Source organism: Dromaius novaehollandiae, chromosome 4 (genome assembly GCF_036370855.1).
Source record: "Dromaius novaehollandiae isolate bDroNov1 chromosome 4, bDroNov1.hap1, whole genome shotgun sequence".
Lineage (NCBI taxonomy): Eukaryota > Metazoa > Chordata > Aves > Casuariiformes > Dromaiidae > Dromaius > Dromaius novaehollandiae.
In genome coordinates, this window is record NC_088101.1 from 68,927,274 (window position 1) to 68,939,170 (window position 11,897).

Consider the following 11,897-nt stretch of genomic DNA (forward strand, 5'->3'; position numbering starts at 1 on the left):
TGCAGTCTGGTTTTATACACATAAAAGGGATTGTCTCTCTAAGGAATGCATTTTGTTTCAAGAAATCACACTAAAGCTAAATATTGGTAGTTTTTGAAACACTCCTGAGTCCGGTCAAAGCACAGAGCTAAAGAATTCAATGTCTTATCTTTAAGAGATAGCTCTGAACTGTAACGACTGTATATATATTCTACAGCTGTCGAGAAAAGATCCGACATCAGTCCAAGATCAAATTAGAGATAACACCAAATCTGTATCAGGAAATAAAAGAAATACAAATCCTTGAAGGGCAGGTGTAAATTGGATAAGCCCAAATCCTATAAGACTTAGAGAATGCAAGAGGTATTCAAAGGCAAGAGCTAAAATTTAGGGTTTTGTATACCAGAAAAGCATTATATATATCATAACCACATGTAAGACTACATTTAAGCAGAAAGATTTGACTTCAGTGTGTATTCAAAGAGCCGAGGTATTTAAAAAAGTGAAAAGCAAGAAGAAATTCAAGCATAGCACTGAATTAGACTTATAAGAGTAGAAACATAGAAATTATAGGTAGGGCAAAATACTATTGTAAATCATGTTTATGAAAATGAAACTAGGAAATCCATCTGTTCTGCACAAATCAAAGCCAATGTTTGACATCAAATGTAGCTGTACATTTTAGACATATGTGTCTACAGTACTGTTACTTGTGTGTTTAGAAGCAGAAAATTCATCTATAAATTGGAACAGTAAGCTAGAGAAGTCAGTAGGATAGAAGTCTGAAACTCAGAATAAAAACAAATCAGTTTTGTTAGCCTCTAACAGATTGAAATCCTGGCAGGGTAGGAGAAATGCAAGGGCCCTGCTGTGAGACTGAGGCAGGCACCATAGTTTTCTCATGAAGGTAAATGCTAGTATACTAACCATTTGTGCCTGAAGGACTGATGCTGGAAAAGTTGAAGTTGTTTATAATGTTTAGCAGACCTCTACAAGGCCTGTAAGGGTTCTGCTGGGCACAAGGAGTGGAACTCAGCATCTTTACTCCATTCATAAACCCATGACTGAAACTAATACAAATCATATAGCTGAAAAAGACTTCATGAGACTATTTTCCCACTGGATGGGAGGATCACTGGTCTCTACCTGTCATTCTGGACAGGTGTTAGTCTAATCTGTTCATAAGAACTTACAGTGTTGGCCACTCCAGAACTTGCTCCTGCCACCTACTCCAATGTTCCACTATTTTTACCTCTTAAAAACCTTTCTTCTAAGGCTTACTTGGGATCTTTCTAGCTGAATTAGCTTTCTGTCATGTCTACCATGGATATTGAAATACATTGTTCCCTTACTCCATGCAAGGATACATATCTGAAGACTGGTGTCACAACCCCACACTGCCTTCCAATCTTTCCTTAAAGATCTTGTTTTCCTCTGGGCTCTGTGCAATTGCTCCACATCTGTTTTGGAGCAGGGATCAATATTGCAGCCATATATGCCTGCTGTGCCAACAGAAAATCTCCTTTAAGGATACAATGGGGTACATAGGCTGAAAATATACATCACACATACCTCACATTCCCCTTGTGATCTGCTATATCCTCCCAGATATCTTTTCTAAAAGGCAGTGGCCTAGGCAGAGCCCTTCATATTGTATTTGTATGGCTGATGTTTTATGTCTTTGCATTGTGTTATTTCATCATTTTATGGAATGTATCACTTTTCATTTCACAAAAATTTGAAATTTGCCTAGCACATTTTGGATTCTAAGCAGGTCACCAGCATGTTAGAAGTCTTTCCGCATTTGTTGTCATACAAATATGATAATCATTTTTTCTAGACTTCCAGTCACTCGTAATAGAAATATTCAGTGATACTATGCTGAGAACAAACCCTTGAGGAAGCATAACACAAATATGACAATAAGCCACTGAGATTTCCTCCCTCTAGTACAGCTTTCAAATCATTTCATCTTGACTGCATTTCCTTGATTTGTTTATGAGAAACTTGTGATGTAGTGTCTCACAAAACATTTTTCAAAGGACCCAGTGAAATTAAGTTATATGGTTTCTGTCTTCTTGCAGATGGAAACATGGCTCATTTGGTATGACTTCTTGTAAAATCTGTGTCAGATAAAATAAATTTCTGTTTTTCACCTAGGTGCTTACAAATTGATTATTTATTCTATTCTTTTTGGGGCCTGATCCTCTTTTCCCCCTTTTTGAGGCAGGCCTAAATTCTCTTCTTGTTTGCTTTACTTTCAAGTTTGAAGTCTCATGTCTGAATTCATGTTTTAGTCAAGTTGTTGTCACACTGTGCTTCACAGCTTTCCTCTGCAGTAAGATAGTCTGTGGTTTTGCTCTAATGTTACATCTTGCGCCTCCTAGTTCTTAACCATTCTTCCCAGATACCAGCATCACTGGAGACCTCACCTATCAACTCCCTGAATTTATTGGTCTGACTTTTTGAAATTCATTGTTTTTATTTTGTCATTCTTCTGCTATCCTGTCCTAAGCATCTTAAACTCTACTACTCCATGGTAATACTCATATGCTAATTTTCAGTTTCTCTTGTTGGTTAGAAACATATTTGGAAAAGCCACTCATCCCATTTCTTTCCTATCCTTCCACAGTAAAAATTATCTCACCAATGCATTTGTGGACTTGCTGGACAGCTCATGCTCTCACATATTACTTTTGCAATAGATACTTGGGTAGTTAAATCACCTACAGTTTGCACATTATGGTATAATAGAACAGACCTCTTCTGTCTATGTGTCTGGATGAGATGTTTACAGAGAAACAGCAGTCCTTGTATCTTGGTAGAATATGTGGTCATTCAGAAGGAAAATAAAGGAAAATTATTTCTGATTGATGCCAGTAGAGAAAATCAATAAATGTTTGCCTTTTACAATAAATACAGTCTAATAATATCCATGTCCAATTTGGATTGAATTTCTTAGTTTTGTAACACTGGCTTAGAAATGATTATTGTTATCATCTGTGTTCTTGGATAGTGACTAAGCTTGCAAGCAAAAGGAGTCTAAATTCTAAAAACCTTTACCATTTATTAGAAGCCAAGAATATTACTGTAGTCCTGACTTTTGTGAGTCCTCAGTCCTTAAATTGCTAAAATTCACTCTAACAAGAATCATGACTTAAACCAGTATTATAATTATTGGTGCTAATTTTCTGCTATTAACAAAGGATATGGATCAAATTAACCTCTGCAGTCAGTTAAATTCTCTCTCTCCTCTAAGGATCAGTGTGAACCACTGTGTAATGTAACTCAAAAAAGAGTACCCCTTAAAGGTAGAGTTTTAACTGGATGATAGTTTCAGAGCTGGAAAAATTGGAGTAGATCCACAGATTCAATTGAACTTTTTAAAGTGACGGTAATTGAAGTTCATTCAGTAGCATTCAGCATACAAAGCAAAATAGAAACATGGATACATAGAAACTGTATGTACATAGAAACAGAACAGCTGTTCTTGGAGGCTTAGACCTGCTCGAGCAACTGCCTTGAACAAAAGTTAATAGCTATAGCCAGTAAGGCATTTTGCAACCTTTTCCTTCTTCACTCAGGCCTGAGCACAGCCTGGGAAAAGATAGGAATTGATGTTATTCCTGGGAAAAAGTAAATCAGGCAAAAAAGATGGAAAAAAACCTTCATTTTTTTTGACTTTTGACCATATCGTCTGAAGTTAACATTGAAAAAAAATATTTTCTGTAACACTGATTATCAAGAATATTCATGTACAGGAGTTTGTGTTATTTTCTGATAAGTACTGGCCTCATGTAGTGCAAGTTTACACAGTGTAACATGCTGCAAACATGGGACTGATCACAACAGCAAATGATGTCTTCAGAGCCTTGGATATCCTTTTACCCCAAAACACTTATATCAGTTGACAGTGTTTGACAGAACAGGTTACTATTACACATTGATCTAAGCCAATGCAATGCCTAATGCATTTGCTGGACCTGATAGGAGTTATTGAGACTCATTTGCACTGTCTGTACTCCTGAAGGCCAGATCTCAATGCAGTTTGCTAGTAGGTACTGATAGGAGCTTAATGCTTCATGTGCTTTTTTTCAAAAGCAAAAGAATACAAAGAAAATCCCAATGTATCTCCTCAAAGGAAAGCATCTTTTTCAATCCTATGCACTTCCTCCTACGTGTTTCTTAAGGAAGCCAGTCACTCTGAAGAAGGAACTGCCTATCTATAGGCACTTAAGATCTATCTTTTAATCCTTTCATAGGCAGGTAAATACTATGATATGTTCACTAGTAACAGAACACACTATGCTCATGCAATACTTCTGCTGACTTGGAAAACCGCTAATTTGCTATTTGGTTATTTCACAACCATTTTTTGCCTCAGAGGTTCTGCGCCAGTAACACTTACAGTAACAAGCTTACAAGGTTTGATTGCTTTATATGATGAGTATGTGCAGAATTCTTTTATTAGCTTTCCCCAGGACAGTCCATATTCTTAATTTGTTAAGAAATACCTTTAAACAAAAAACAGAACAAACACTATCAATTGGTTTGCACTACCCGTTTTGTACAGTTAGCAGCAATGAACCACTTAAGTATAACTTTGATAAGCGCTTCTGCTGGAAGTGTATTTCAACCTACCTTTAAACTGTTAATGCAAGAATACGTACATTCCCTTTCGGCGACAGTATGAGAAATGGAATATATAAATCTATTCTTAGTAGAAAATTTGCCACAAGGTTCTTAAGCCTTCATTGGCTATTTTGTAAGTTCAAGCAGTTTGTGAACAGTGGCAGAAAAATCCCTTCGGAAGTATTTTCCTAACTCCAACCCAATTGTTTAATGCCAAGAGCAGTTCTAAGAAAACCCTCCTTTTTACCCCTCTTTTCATACCTGAAATCCAAAGAAAATGAGAATATCAGTAGAAAGAATTCATTATGTACTTATTAGTGTTCTGAAGTCAGGAAACAGGATTAATCATATCCAAATACCCAAAAGAAAGTGTGTTTATAATCTCTGTACATTCTCATTAGCCACTTGAAATCAGTCTGTGGAAATCTCTAATTGGGGAAGAAATTCTATACAAAATCTTTGCCCCAGAATTGACTGAATCAGGGCTCTTGGGGAAAAGCAGCATGATTAGCTCTGGCAGTTAGACTCAACTGAAAGTCTGAATAAGAAAACAGATGCCCTTAAAGAATATTGCTGCTGTTGGCCTAACTCAGAGCACACCTCTAATTGTGGTATAGATGTCCTCACTGAAATCAGTGAATCTTTTGTATTTTGGAGACCCAGGGGAAACGCTCAGAGGTCATATTTTGCCCTTGTGTTCTTATGAAGGTTACAGTAGTCACAGTCATCTATTAACTTATTTCTCCATATTTTAGCATCGACTGTACATAAGACAGACTCTAGTTGAGATGACAACATAAACCTTGTCTTTTATCTGAATTTTTTTTTTTTTTTTTGGAAGGGGCTGACTTTTTTTTCCCTTGTTTTAATGTGCTAGTCCTCCTGGTTGCTGCTCTTGAATCAATGTCTTCATCCAACCAGACTATCAGTAGGAATTTTAACAGACGAAGACTGCACCAAGTCTATTTAACTACCATCCCTTGCAGTGTTCCATCTTCGTTCTCCGGCATATCTCTGATATGTTTTGCTGTTTTTATGGTTTACTCAATAAATCTGGGATGGTAGCTGAATATCAGCCATCAGTGATAGCTGCTTTAGCCCAAGAGAAAACAGAGACCCTGCTGAAATTACCTAAATGGCACCAACCTAAAGATCTAGTGCAGCAAGTGCAGGACCATTCTCTTTGTCCTGCTCTTCTCTTCCACTTGCACAGTAGTAAAACACTTGAGAACACCTAAACTATGGAGGCAGAATGATACAGGAGATCTAGGATGGAGAAGGTGAAAGTTGAGGGAGTTTGGCACCAACTGGCAGTGGAAATGTTTCAATGGCTTAATAATAGAGAAGTGAGACATTTGTAAAGAATCTTGATTGGATGAGAAAGCTGTGTAGTATGGAAAGAGTCAGAGTAAGGATAAAAACTGAAACAGCATCAACTCTAAACATGGCTCAGCAAAAGCAAACCTGGGACACAGGGACAACTTGGAAAGTTTGTGGGTAAAACAGATGCCTAGAGGAAAAAAGAAAAAAGTGAGAGGCACACCAAAAGAACGGAGAACACCTCCATTAGCCCTCTTATGATGTGGAAATGTGAATGGCTGTATTTTCTGGCCAGGCATATGTATGCAAATATATGCAAATTTTATGCAGATTGTATCTTCAGCTTTTTTGATGCCCAGTGTAGTCAGGTCTATAATATAATTTATCCAGAAGGAATCAGTGAATTCTTGCTGGCGAGGCAGAAGCATTTGGGTATGGATGGAGATCAAGTAGTTTTTTCTTCCAGTTCTACTTTAATGATTGAAGCAGAGTGAATAACTCTCTGAATTAGGCCATGTGCTGGACTCGAAGTCATCTGTAAGGAGGATTAGAGAAGCCATGTATCTATGCATTGAAAGAAAGGGATATATGTCTTCTGCTGGGAATTCCAAATTATGAAACAATTGTCGTAAATCACACTTCAATTTTTGTGATGCATATAAGGAGTCACCAGGGATGCATTGTAGGGAAAATCCATCCAGAATTTAAATATCTATAACCTGTAAAAGTTAGTTAAATTTTATTTTAAGCTCCTTTAAAATACTTGTTTATAAGCAATAAGTATATACTGTGCAAAGTAAATCATGATTCTCTATTTTGGATGGGATTGGGGACCAGGAACCCTAAATTTAAAATTTCTATTTAAATATTATAACCTGAAGTTTCACTTTGGATATAGTTTTTTGACAAGTTCCAAAAGGACAACTGAATGCTAGCATCTGTCCTTCAACAGACAAAGAGGCTCAAAGACAGGAGAGGGAAGAAGATAACAGTGACTACCCTTTGGTGGAACACTCCCAAACATTTTTTGCAAATAGTTGCTCAAATGAATGAGCTGTAATTAACTATTCACATCCTCTTTGTGTTTGCTTTCCACAAATATTCCAGCATATTGGTTTATTGGCAGGAATGAACAATGCAGCAATGACTTTGCATTTGTAATTATTATTATTTTTACTAGCAGGCAGATTCTGAGAGATATCCTCAACCAATTAGAAAACAAACATGTGACTGATATGCCCAATCAAAAGAGTCTCTTTTGAATTTCTAATATCAGATACTTTGATTAAACTGCTTGCCAATAACCTGCATACCAAAGATATTTATAGAAATTATTCAACAAAAAAATACAAAATAATTGTATGTGAGAGTGACATATAGAAAGTTAAGCAAAAAGCCCCTCATCATAAATGCGTTATCATTTATCCAGCTCTATTGCTAGTATATGACTTTCCCCAGTATTTCGGCTATATAATCAAGTTTTCAAGAAACCTTAACTGCCCAGCAAATGGGTGACTCAAGATAATTCAATGACTGTATTTCATCACTACATCCAGAAAGTAAAGTGCAACCAACAGTCAAGTTCACCCCTGATGCTATCAGAGAAGTCTGCGTTAAGCTTAACACGGTATTTCACCTTGGCTGAATCTTCTTCATCTTATCTTTATCCAACAGGTCCACCACCAACTGACAGAAGAAGCTAAGATGCTGGAATAAGAAGCAGTGGCTCCATGTGTGAAACAAGCTTTGCATTGCTGAGTTTATAAGAACAGAAAACATTGAGTTTTCTGTTCTACTTACTGAGTAAAGTCCCAGGAAAAAAAATTCAGTGCCCCACTTGGGATATCCATTTTCCTAGCTAACATTTGCACATTGCAGAGTTTTCTTCTTGAGACTAAGTGCATCCCAGGGGCAGCTGCCTCCACTAGTCCCATTTCAGACTCCATTCATCACCATATGTGAAAGAAGTTTCAGCTAATTTCTTTAAGTATTAGATTTTTTTTTTAAGTTTTGGTTCACCCCTTCTTATTATAAAGGCTGCCTGTAGCCCTCTCAGGCAGTTTTGTCACGTCCACCTTCTCTTTATTATGGAAAAGCAGTATTCTCCCTATTGTTAAGGTTGCAACCAGCTTTTAAAGTCCTATTTTTGCCCTTCTTTAACTTTGGCTTGGAAATTGGTTTGGCCTGAAAATTTCCATACTTTGAAGGAAAAGGAGGATAATTAATTTTCTTCAAACAGTGTATAATCAAACTATTTTTGATTTAGAGGTCATTTAAAAATTACCCTGATTGGAAATTTACTTATTTAATGTTTCGCTACCTCTAACTCAAAAGCTGCTTATTATAACCTCCTCAAACTTTTCCTGTACTTAGATCCATTTGATAATTCTTGGCCATTTTAACTATAGAAAAAAATATTGCAGTTTAAAATGAGCATGAGATTTTTTCTGCAGATCATCTTCTGCTATATCCTTGTCCCATTTATTTCAGTAGATGCCTTTGTTTTCTGTTGGATTAAATACAAAAAGTAGAGTTAGGGTAGGTAGGGTAGTTTAGGGTTATTTGGTAACTGACAGTCAAGCAGCTCCTGGGAAAATCTAGATCAAGTAGGATTTTAGCCATTAAAAAGCGCTACATTGGTATTTCAGCTCAGATCAGTAATGTGTTCCGGAAGTAAATCTCTTAACTGTCCCATTTTGCTGGATGTGCCCCAGGAGTGCACCTGCTAAAGGGCACTCAATCCACAAGTCCTGGCTGGAGCTAGTCCTGACGAAAGACCCCTGAGAAATACAGTGTTAACACTGGATGCTCAGCACCCACTGCTTCCCTTTAGAGATCTGCTCCGATCACATCACTCCGCTTGTTACTGTTGATGTAGCCACAAGACTACAGAACTCTTTGTGAATGAAACAGAGGAATAAAAAATATAACAAAGGAAAGTAGGAAAGCATTTCCTTAGCTGCCTCTAATTCTAACAGGACACTCCATCTGGGAGAAGAGTGAGGCCCTGATTTGGTCCGTGCAATCTGTAATCGTTACCAAAGTCACCTCTGGATAAGAAAACATCCTGGAAGTTGAAAGCAGCTGTAATAAGAGCAGTAATATACACAGAAGAAGGGGAGCACAGAGAAGCTCATCCCAATAAGCCCAAGCCAGCAGTCAGAAAAAGCAGACAATTAACACGGAAAGCTAAAAGGCATGTCTGAGGAAGTTCTAACTGGTAGGGTTGAGAAGGAAAGTTTTAACTAAATCAGAAACAAATGAAATCCTAGAAATGGCATAGATCCAGTACTTGACCAGGATTGCAAAATTGTCAATCACTATGCAGGAAAAACAGAAGTATTCATCATTAGCATGATGTATTCATCTCTTACAGTGATTAATTAAATACATTCTATTCCATTAGTAACTGGGGAGGATGTGAAACAAAAACTATTAAGCATTTTAGAATCTACTGTGCCTGATAACTTGCACCCAGTAGTATTAAAGAATTGGCTTAGGAGCACTCAGAATATTAATGTTGATTTTGAACAAATCTTGAACTGTGAAAAAAAGTTCCAGACAACTAGTAAGAGTGTTACTATTTTAAAAAGAGTTAAGTGAGATCATGTGAGGAGCTACAAGCTACTTAGTCTGATATCAGCTTCTCTTAAAACCATGGAAGGGCTTGTATGGGACACAATCAGTAAAAAATTAAGATTTTAGCATAATTAATGCCAGTTAATATGGTTTTATGGAAAATAGGTCTTATCAAGAAAACTTATCATTTTTTCATAAGATCATCTAAGTCTGTGTGATAAAGATTAAAGTGTTGACATAATATACTTAGATTTCTGTGATGAATTTTACCACTTACGTTACATTATAATTTTAAAAAATAGCACTGTACAGACTCAATGCAGACCAGTATAAAAAAAATAAAACAGGTTAAAAAAAATCTGTTAATCAATAAAGCACAGTTAGCATTTGCAAGTGAGATCTAATATAAAATGAAACTATTTTAACTGAGTCACAGGAACTGAAGGAATTGTCTGAAAACAGTCTTATTTAATACTTGGTCTTCGATAGCACTTAGGATGATTCAGAAGGAGGTGCTCAGAGAAACGTAACAGTAGTGATGTGGGATAATTCACACCACAGCAGCCCTCACTAACTCATTTTCAAGTGGTTAGGCTTTGGCTGAAATAAGAACTATTTTAACAAGTTTTCTTTGAAAATTCTGGGTATCCCTATCCATGTCTAGCAGTTTCTTTGTAAATCATCTTCAACTGTTGGTCTCAATGGCTTCTTCGTTTTCAGAATCTAACTGCAAAGTGTATGAAGAAGTGTTCCTTTTTCCATTTTACACTGCCTAATTGCTTTCCCTCTCCCTTTGTGTGTGCGCTATAAGACATACCTTCTCTGTATCATTCATTACTGTTTGTAAATTTGACATCCCATTTTTCATGGTCAACAGACCCAGTGTCTTCAATCGCTTTTTGTAAGAGAACTTTTTAATGCTCTTGATCATTCTCATTGTCCTTCACTGAACCCTCTCTAAATCAGCATTATTGTTTATAAGATGGAGTCACTGGTACTGCACACAGTATTTCAGATCAGACTATAGGACTGACAGTTTAATCCTCTCTCTGTTAGTTTCCATTCTTTATGCATCTTAATATGTTTGCTTATCTGGTACAGCTGCACATTAAGCAGAAGTCTTTACTAAAGTAATTTACAAGGATAACTAGGTCCCTTTCTAAAGTTGGTATGCTCATTTAGAGCTCTGCGAGGTGCTGAGTAATTCATATTTTTTCCATCCACTGTACCTTGCTTTGCTTTTGTTGATAATTCATTTGTCAGAGTGACTAGGTCACACAGTTGTTTGTTTCAGAAGTTGCACATAATCATCTCTGAACCTAAGCTAAACTATTTTTTATCCCTTGCAAATTTTGCTACCTCACAGCTCTCCCCTTTTTCTAGATGATTAATAAATAAGTAGCTCAACAGGGAACCTTGGGGCCCACCACTGTTATCCTTTGACATGATAAAATTGACCATTTAATCCTAGTCCTCACCTCCTTTCCCTCCACCACTTTTTGATCCATCACTACTTAGCTTCTCATAAAAAATTTTGTCAGTGGCCCGGAGAGGTTAGAATAAATTATGCCAGCTGCTCTTCTGTATTAACACATTGAAAGAGTTCTAAGAGATTAACACAACAATATTTCTCCTGGCAGAAGCTGTGCTGATTGGTCCCTATTTGGCCAAGTGTTTTGTTACTGTGTTTTAAATTATTATTTTGACCAATTTGTTAGGTGCACCCATAAGATTTCCTGGTCTGTTATTCCAGGGCCTCTTTAAATACATGGTATTTGAAGACACAGGTATTTAAAGACCATTCCTCTATTCATCCTAGCATTCATCATATTTACCAACTGTTTGTAGCTAGTACTGTATCTTTAGTGGTGAAATCTTCAGGTTTGATGGTGAACTTAAAAATTATGAGGACATGAAAGCATTTAAGAATGTGATTTTGGGGTGGATAAGCAGGGTAAAAGCAGCTGGTAGTAAGGCAGTGCCATTGCTACTGAATATATCCTTCATTACTTAGCCTGTTACTGTGAATGCTTTAGTTGGTTCCTGGGCCCAAACTTTAGTGAGGATAAAAGGATGGAGGTAGAGACTGATACATTAAACAGGGTTCAGAGAAAAGCACTCCAAGGTCTGGAATACAAAAAGTTTAGCAGGGTATTAAGGAGATTTGGTCTACTTTTATATCTAGATTAAGAGATGACTTAATTGTGTTCTGCAAATATTTAAAAGGAGAAGAGTTTTTTGATCTCTGGAAATTGAGCAGAAAATATCATACAAAGAGCCACTGATTAGGACCTGAAGCAAAAGAGATTCAGACTAGAGTTACTGCACACTTTTTTAACCATAAGCCCTATTAGGCAGTGGCATAATCTACCAGTTGATGCAATTTC

At 36.8% G+C, this 11,897-nt stretch overlaps 1 long non-coding RNA gene across 1 annotated transcript in view; it reads left to right on the plus strand.

Moving 5' to 3' along the window:
* LOC135328294 (uncharacterized) overlaps positions 1–7,984 on the plus strand; it is a 32,167-nt gene extending 24,183 nt beyond the window's left edge. The window contains exon 5 of the long non-coding RNA XR_010389111.1: positions 7,606–7,984. This is a non-coding gene — a long non-coding RNA (uncharacterized LOC135328294). The remainder of the gene's footprint in view (positions 1–7,605) is intronic.
* The last annotated feature ends 3,913 nt before the right edge of the window (positions 7,985–11,897 follow it).